Source organism: Myotis nattereri, assembly GCF_964212035.1.
Source record: "Myotis nattereri genome assembly, chromosome: 21".
NCBI lineage: Eukaryota > Metazoa > Chordata > Mammalia > Chiroptera > Vespertilionidae > Myotis > Myotis nattereri.
The window spans coordinates 10,543,583-10,551,516 of NC_138097.1; the positions used below are offsets into that span (position 1 = coordinate 10,543,583).

The following is a 7,934-nucleotide window of genomic DNA, read 5'->3' on the forward strand; positions in this document are numbered from 1 at the left end:
TTCAACAATAAAGATACATTTTTTAAAAAGTTCTTTCCAGGAAAAAGCTTCTGCTCACAGAGTTAATAAGCCTCAGTGCTTTACTAGGAGAGGACCATGGGACAAGGGGTTATTCGCACTTCCCATTTTTATTACATAGGCTATTAGAAAGACATATACCCAAGAGTTAAGATCTAACAACATTATTTATTTTCATGGTTTCATTAAGGATATCATACTTTCTTCAAAAAACTAAAATTGGAACTCCCATTTGACCCAGTGATCCCACTTCTAGGAATATATCCCAAGAAACCAGAAACACCAATCAGAAAGGATATATGCACCCCTATGTTCATAGCAGCACAATTCACCATAGCTAAGATTTGGAAACAGCCTAAGTGCCCATCAGCAGATGAGTGGATTAGAAAACTGTGGTACATCTACACAATGGAATACTACGCTGCTCTAAAAAAGAAGGAGTTCTTACCATTTGCAACAGCATGGATGGAACTGGAGAGCATTATGCTAAGTGAAATAAGCCAGTCAATGAAGGAAAAATACCACATGATCTCACTCATTTATGGAATATAATGAACAACATAAACTGATGAACAAAAACAGATCCAGAGACAGAGAAGCATCTATCAGACCGTCAAACCTCAGAGGGGAGGCAGGGGGTGGGGGTAAGGGGGAGAGATCAACCAAAGGACTTATATGCAAGCATATAGGTCTAACCAATGGACACAGACAACAGGGGGGTGAGGGCATGAGTGGGGGAGATAGGAGGTAATGTGGGGATAAGGACATATATGTAACAACTTAATCAATAAAAAAATTTTAAAAAAGGATATCATACTAATAGACTTTTTGGGGTTTGTTTGTTTTGTTTTTTAAATATATTTTATTGATTTTTTACAGAGAGGAAGGGCGAGGGATAGAGAGCTAGAAACATCAATGAGAGAGAAACATCGATCAGCTGCCTCCTGCACACCCCCCACTGGGGATGTGCCTGCAACCAAGGTACATGCCCTTGACCGGAATCGAACCTGGGACCCTTCAGTCCACAGGCCGACGCTCTATCCACTGAACCAAACCGGCTATGGTGACTTTTTGCTTTTTTAAAGATGGGGAGTTGTTTCCACAAATGTTAACACAGTGAGAAAGGCTGGTGGCTCCTTAGTATTATTATGAAAATGGGTTTGACCTTGGGGATACCCTCCCCTTTCCCACCTCCTCCAGGGCTACAGACCACACTTTTGAGAACCATCCTGTCCTAATCGCCACCTAAGTTTACATTATGTTTGGATCTTTCATCCTCCTGTGTCCCCAGGAACAGCCCAGTTGTGGTGGCTGCTCCCAGCCCCTAGCAGGGGAGGGGAGGGCAGTGCAGCCCGGGGCCCCTCACCCCTTTTTCCCTGACCTCACTTCCTCTTCCCTCCTTTAACCCTTTACTTCCCCCAAGGATGAAAACAATGCAAGAGGAAAAGCCTCAATGTAAAGGAACTGTGCTGAGACCGTACGAACAGCACATAAGTTACTAGTTATTTGTTTAAAAAATTTAAAAATTATGTGTCTTCATTGTTCTTTTTCTGGTTACAAAAATAACAGATGCTTGCTATGTAATATTCAAATCCCACAGAATTGTATAAAGTGGAAATTGAGAGTCCCCCATAATCCTATCTCCCATACACTCTTTGGTTTATATGCCTTCAATTTTTCATGCATATATCTATATATGTAAAAGCCTAAGCGACCAAACAAATCGACAGGTCAACAGGTGGCTGTGGCGTGCACTGACCACCAGGGGGCAGATGCTCAACGCAGCAGCTGCCCCCTGGTGGTCAGTGCACTCCCACAGCTAACCTCCCACGGCTGACCAGCCTGGATTGGCCCAATCCGATCTGCCCCAATAACCAGCCAGGCTGAGGGAACCCCCACCCATGCACGAAATTATGCACCGAGCCTCTAGTTTTCATACATATGCATGCATAGTAAGATGGGATACTTCTTTGTAACTTTCCCTTTCACTTACTATATCTCAGAATATTTTTCTCTATCAGCAATATATATCTACTTCATTCTCTTTTTTTTAATTTTTATTTTTTTTACTTTTTAAAAAATATATTTTATTGATTTTTTTACAGAGAGGAAGGGAGAGGGATAGAGAGGTAGAAACATCAATGATGGAGAAACACTGATCAGCTGCCTCCTGCATACCTCCCACTGGGGATGTACCCGCAACCAAGGTACATGCCCCTGACCGGAATCGAACCTGGGACCTTTCAGTCCGCAGGCTGAAGCTCTATCCCCTGAGCCAAACTGGTTAGGGCTCATTCTCTTTTTAAAAATATTTTTTAGCCGAAACCGGTTTGGCTCAGTGGATAGAGCATCAGCCTGCAGACTGAAAGGTCCCAGGTTCGATTCCGGTCAAGGGCATGTACCTGGGTTGCGGGCACAACCCCAGTAGGAGATGTGCAGGAGGCAGCTGATCGATGTTTCTCTCTCATCGATGTTTCTAACTCTCTATCTCTCTTCCTTCCTCTCTGTAAAAAATCAATAAAATATATTTTTAAAAAATGGTTTTTAAAATTGATTTTTCTAGAGAAAGGAAGGGAGAGGGAGGAGCATCAATGTGAGAGAGATAAACATCAATTGGTTGCCTCCCAAACACATCCCAACTGGGGATAGAACTCATAACCTGGGCATGTGCCCTGACTGGGAATCGAACCAGGGACCTTTTGGTGCATGGGACGACGCCCAACCCACTGATTCACCAGGCCAGGGCTTGAATGGATAATTTTAACACCACCACCATGTGTCTTGATGTATGCCAGGTACCTTCTAAGCATTTTATCAGCATGAATCTATTTAAGCCTAATAATTAGTAGTAGTAGGTATTACTACATCCATTCGCAGATGAAGAAATTGAGGCTCAGAGAAGTGAGGTGATTTGCCAGGGCAATGAGACAATCATAACAAATGACTTCAGCATCATGGAGCAACCTTTAAGCTCCAAAAAGGTGATGTTACCTTTCAATCATTTTCCTCTTGCTCCAACTTTGAATTTCTGGTTTCATTAGGAATCTTTAGGATTAACTTAAGCAACCTGTGAGAAAACTTCATAAAATTAAATCATATTTTATAACCTCCCAAATTTGTTTCTGGACCCAGCCTGTTATTGTCCATAGATTTATTTTGCAAAGTTAAAATCAGAGTAGTTTTTTGTCTCTTTCATTAGGAGGAGGTCTGGGGGGTTGTTTACCTTGTGTGATGACTCAGGTGTAAATGAATGTTGCTGTGTCGTGTCCCCGCCCCCCCCCCCCCTCGCCACTTGCAGGCTGCAGAAGCTGGGCTTGGCCACCAAGGATGAGTCGGATCTGGCCACAGGGAGTGGAAAGGGGTCCACTGGATGAAAGGAAGGGACAGTGCAAAGGCTCAGAGGCAGGGATGATTCCGGGGAATGGCTGAAGTTTGCGTTTTTGGGGAGAGGAGATGTAGATGAGAAGGATGGTGAGGGAGGTAAAAGCCAAGAAATGGTATAAGCGATTCAGATTTTATTGCATTAGGCCACGGAGAGCTACTGCAAATATCTGACCGTGAAGTAACTGCTGGGACCTGCACGCAGAGCGCAGATGGGGAGGCGGGAGGGAGCACAGACTGCTGGCAGAGAAATCGCTTTAGAGGTGACCATAAATAGCTCTGCTTTCGGCACCTCCCCCACAGCCCTCCCCTTTCCCCACCTTCTGATTTCTAATAATGGCACCGCCATTCTTTCTGCCCCGGGGATGCACATCTGAGTCACTCTGACTCCTCCATCAGCTACAGGTCCAGGGGGTGCCCATTCTATCTCTAAACCATCTCTGGAGTCTTGGCCTTCTCCGGGTCCTTCCAGGACCCTGTGTCAGGCCTGCCCCTGGTTCAGGCACCCTGCCTGGCCTTCCTTCCTTCCTTCCCCAGGCCTGATCCCCTATCATCCTCTTACTGCTGTTGCCAGATATTCCCCTCTGCCTACACACACACCACAAAACAAATGCCCTGAGTGTCCCCCTGGGTGAAAAGCAAGTCCATCTGCCTGTCCAGCTTCCCCTCAGATTATAAATATCCTTGAGGAGCCAGCCTGATGGGTGTTCCTCCCTGACGCTCACCAGGTCTCCCCCATCAGAGGTGACTTCCTTTTTGCCAGATGCCGCCTGTGTCATCTAAACTCCTCTTGGGGACGCTTCTCTCTGTGCCTGCTTTGGGGTGATTGCAGAGATGTGTGTCTTGCTCCCGGAGGGTAGGGACTGAGCAATACGCATTTTTGTGCTTCCACAGGGAACTTGCACATGACCTAGATTCAATAATTAATTGGGGTTTTTAAAAAATATATATATTTTTATTGATTTCTTTTATACAGAGGAAGGGAGAGGGATAGAGAGTGAGAAACATCGATGAGAGAGAAACATCGATCAGCTGCCTTCTGCACACCCCCTACTGGGGATGTGCCCACAACCAAGGTACATGCCCTTGACCGGAATCAAACCTGGGACCCTTCAGTCCGCAGGCCGACGCTCTATCCACTGAGCCACACCGGTTAGGGCTGGGATTTGATTACAGTGTGCAAGGGAGGGACTTTCCAGTTCTGCTGACCAAACTGGAGGATCTAAGCACCTTTTCTTGGAATTTTAAAAGAAGTACAATAAACAGGGGCTTCTAGTTTTCCTATGTTTTTCTCCTTAGAAGAGAAATGAGCCCTAGCTAGTTTGGCTCAGTGGATAGTTGATGTATGCCAGGTACCTTCTAAGCATTTTATCAGCATGAATCTATTCAAGCCTAATAATTAGTAGGAGTAGGTGTAACTACATCCATTTGCAGATGAAGAAATTGAGGCTCCGAGAAATGATTTGCCAGGGCAATGAGACAATCATAACAAATGACTTCAGCATCATGGAGCAACCTTTAAGCTCCAAAAAGGTGATGTTACCTTTCAGTCATTTTCCTCTTGCTCCACCTTTGAATTTCTGCGGACTGAAGGGCACATTCCCCGGTTGCAGGCTCCTCCCTGGCCCGGGCCCTGGTCTGGGCGCTGCAGGAGGCAACCAATCGATGTGTTTCTCTCACATTGATATTTCTCTCTGTCTTTCCCTCTCTCTTCCACTCTCTCTAAAAATCAATGGAAGCCGAAACCGGTTTGGCCCAGTGGATAGAGCGTCGGCCTGCAGACTGAAGGGTCCCAGGTTCGATTCCGGTCAAGGGCATATACCTGGGTTGCGGGCACATCCCCAGTGGGAGATGTGCAGGAGGCAGCTGATCGATGTTTCTCTCCCATCGATGTTTCTGACTCTCTATCTCTCTCCCTTCCTCTCTGTAAAAAATCAATAATAATAATAATAATAATAAATCAATGGAAAAATATCCTCCAGTGAGGCAAAAAAAAAAAAAAAAAAAAGCAATGATCTATGAGCCAGGCCTATGGGTATGAACTAGAGATCTACTACTTCCCAGCTGTGTGACTTTGAGCAAGTGTCCAGACCTCTCTGAGCCAATGGAGCTGATAGCAGCTGCCTCCCAGGCATTGTTTAAGGAAGGCTGGCTTGGAACTGGAGCCCTGGGAGGGAGGCAGTGAGAAGCAGTTTAACCTGAAGATCTTACCTCCGCTGCCCTGGGCTTGCAAAGGACACATGTGCCCCCACTTCGATCCCTCTGCAGGCAAAGGCCAGGCTCTGGAACATACTGAGGCTTCAGTACTGCCTCCTACCAGGCCCCGGACACACAGGTCCACCATGTAGAGCAGTGGCTCCCAACGTGGGGCACATGCCCCACAGGGGGGCAATTTGGTGCTTAAGGGGGGTAATTTGAGAATGAGTTATTAACAGTGAGTCTTTTGCACGTCTTATGGTTCTAGGGGCCTCATGTATAGTCTATAAATAGATATGGTGACATTTATGCATTTCAGTTCTCTATTCTATGTTCTGAAACTTTATTTGCTATTTTTTCATATCACTTCATATTATTACTATTTTCTTTTTAGCAATTTCTTAGTGATTTCTTCCTCAGTCCTTCCACTGTCCTTTTATTTTTTGTGTTTTTTAAAAATATATTTTTACTGATTTCAGAGAGGAAGGGAGAGGGAGAGAGAGATAGAAACATCAATGATGAGAGAGAATCATTGACCAGCTGCCTCCTGAACGCCCCCCACTGGGGATCGAGCCCACAACCCGGGCATGAGCCCTCGACCAGATTCGAACCTGGGACCTTTCAGTCTGAAGGCCGACGCTCTATCCACTGAGCCAAACCGGCCAGGGCTGTCCTTTCATTCTTTTATTTTTCTCTCTCATGGATGCCATGTTCTTTGGAAGCTTGTTCAGACCAAGTTCATGGCCTTGGAGGTTTCCTCCATGTGAATAGGAGCTCACTTTTTGAATAATAAGAATGATATGTCACGGGGGGGGGGGGGAGTGCATCAGGATGTTAGAGATGCTTAGGTGGGGCGTGGCCCCAGAAAGGTCGGGAACCACTGACCTAGAGGAGCAGATGAGTCCCTGGGGGTGGGCAGCAATCTTTTATGGCCACTTCAGAAGGGGCAGTATGGCACACATAACTGAACCAGAACATCTGGGTCCGAAGGATCCTTGGGGTGCGGGTGGGGGGTGCATTCTCCCGGTTTACAGGTGTGGAGGCCCAGGTGCTGCACGGTAATACCAGGACGGCATGAGAGCCACATACCAGAGGCTTCCACGGTCTCTGCTTGTGTGTGTGTGTGTGTGTGTGTGTGTGTGTGTGTGTTTAATGTTTATTGATTTCAGAGAGGAAGGGAGCAGGAAAGAGAGATAGAAACATCAATGATGAGAGAGAACCATGGATTGGCTGCCTCCTGCACGCCCTCTACTGGGGATCGAGCCCACACAACCCAGGCATGTGCCCTCGAGGGGAATCGAACCCGGGACCCTTCAGTCCGAAGGCCAAGGCTCTATCCACTGAGCCACACTGGCCAGGGCTCTCGCTTGTGTTTTGAGCAACAGAATTGGGAACAGAGTGAACGGGTTGCCACAGGTCATTCTGGGATGTGCTGGCCCAAGAACAAGGCATCTGAGGGACGCCTCCGACTTTGGGGGGGCCCCAAAGCAGCTTGGCCTGGGGGGGGGGGTTCAGTCTGTGGACCTCAGGGCCGGAGCGTGATTGGCTCTGCCTGGCTGGGACGCGGAGAAGGCAGTGGTGAAATCAGTAATTCAAGGTCGCTTTCCTGGCCCGGCTCCATCTGGCAATGTCCACTGTGCAGGGGAAGCGGGGAACGCAGAGCAGAAAGAGGGTGCAGGCATCTGGAGTGCGTTGTGACTGGAAAAGTGGGGGTGGAGGGGGGTGAGGTGGGGTGGGGGTTAAGGGGACAGATTTTTTTTTCTACATAAAACCCCAGTCCTGTTGGTGTCTCATTTCAAGAAAATGGGTGAAAAGAGAGAGGGGGAAGGGAGGGGCGGGCAGTAAAAAGAGGGTGGGGAACCTTGGTTGTTTTTTTAAAAAATATATTTTTATTGATTTCAGAGAGGAAGGGAGATGGAGAGAGAAACGGAAACATCAATGATGAGAGAGAATCATGGATCAGCTGCCTCCTGCACGCCCCCCCATACTGGGGATCGAGCCCACAACCAGGGCAGGTGCCCTTGACCGGAACCGAACCCGGGACCCTTCAGTCCGCAGGCCGACGCTCTATCCACTGAGCCACACCGGCCAGGGCGAACCTTGGGTGTTTTTGACAGAACCAACCAGGATGGTCTTTTCCATGAAAACGTGGCAAAAAAAAAAAAAAAAATGGGGCTGTTTACCTGGGCGAACGCTGAGTTTATTCGGCGCGGGCTGCGCGCTGGGCACCCACCTGGAAGCAGCGGGGTGTGTGTCCTTGAGGACAGCGCGCGCCGGGGGGCAGGCCTGCGGCTGCGAGGACGCCCCTCCGCGGCCACGCTGGGTGCCTTCGGGGACCG

At 47.7% G+C, this 7,934-nt stretch overlaps 1 protein-coding gene across 1 annotated transcript in view; it reads left to right on the top strand.

Moving 5' to 3' along the window:
* Positions 1–7,934, top strand: part of CRTC3 (CREB regulated transcription coactivator 3) — a gene marked incomplete at its 5' end in the record, with an annotated part of 1,283,408 nt that overhangs the window by 544,084 nt on the left and 731,390 nt on the right. The gene's annotated exons all lie outside the window — the stretch shown is intronic.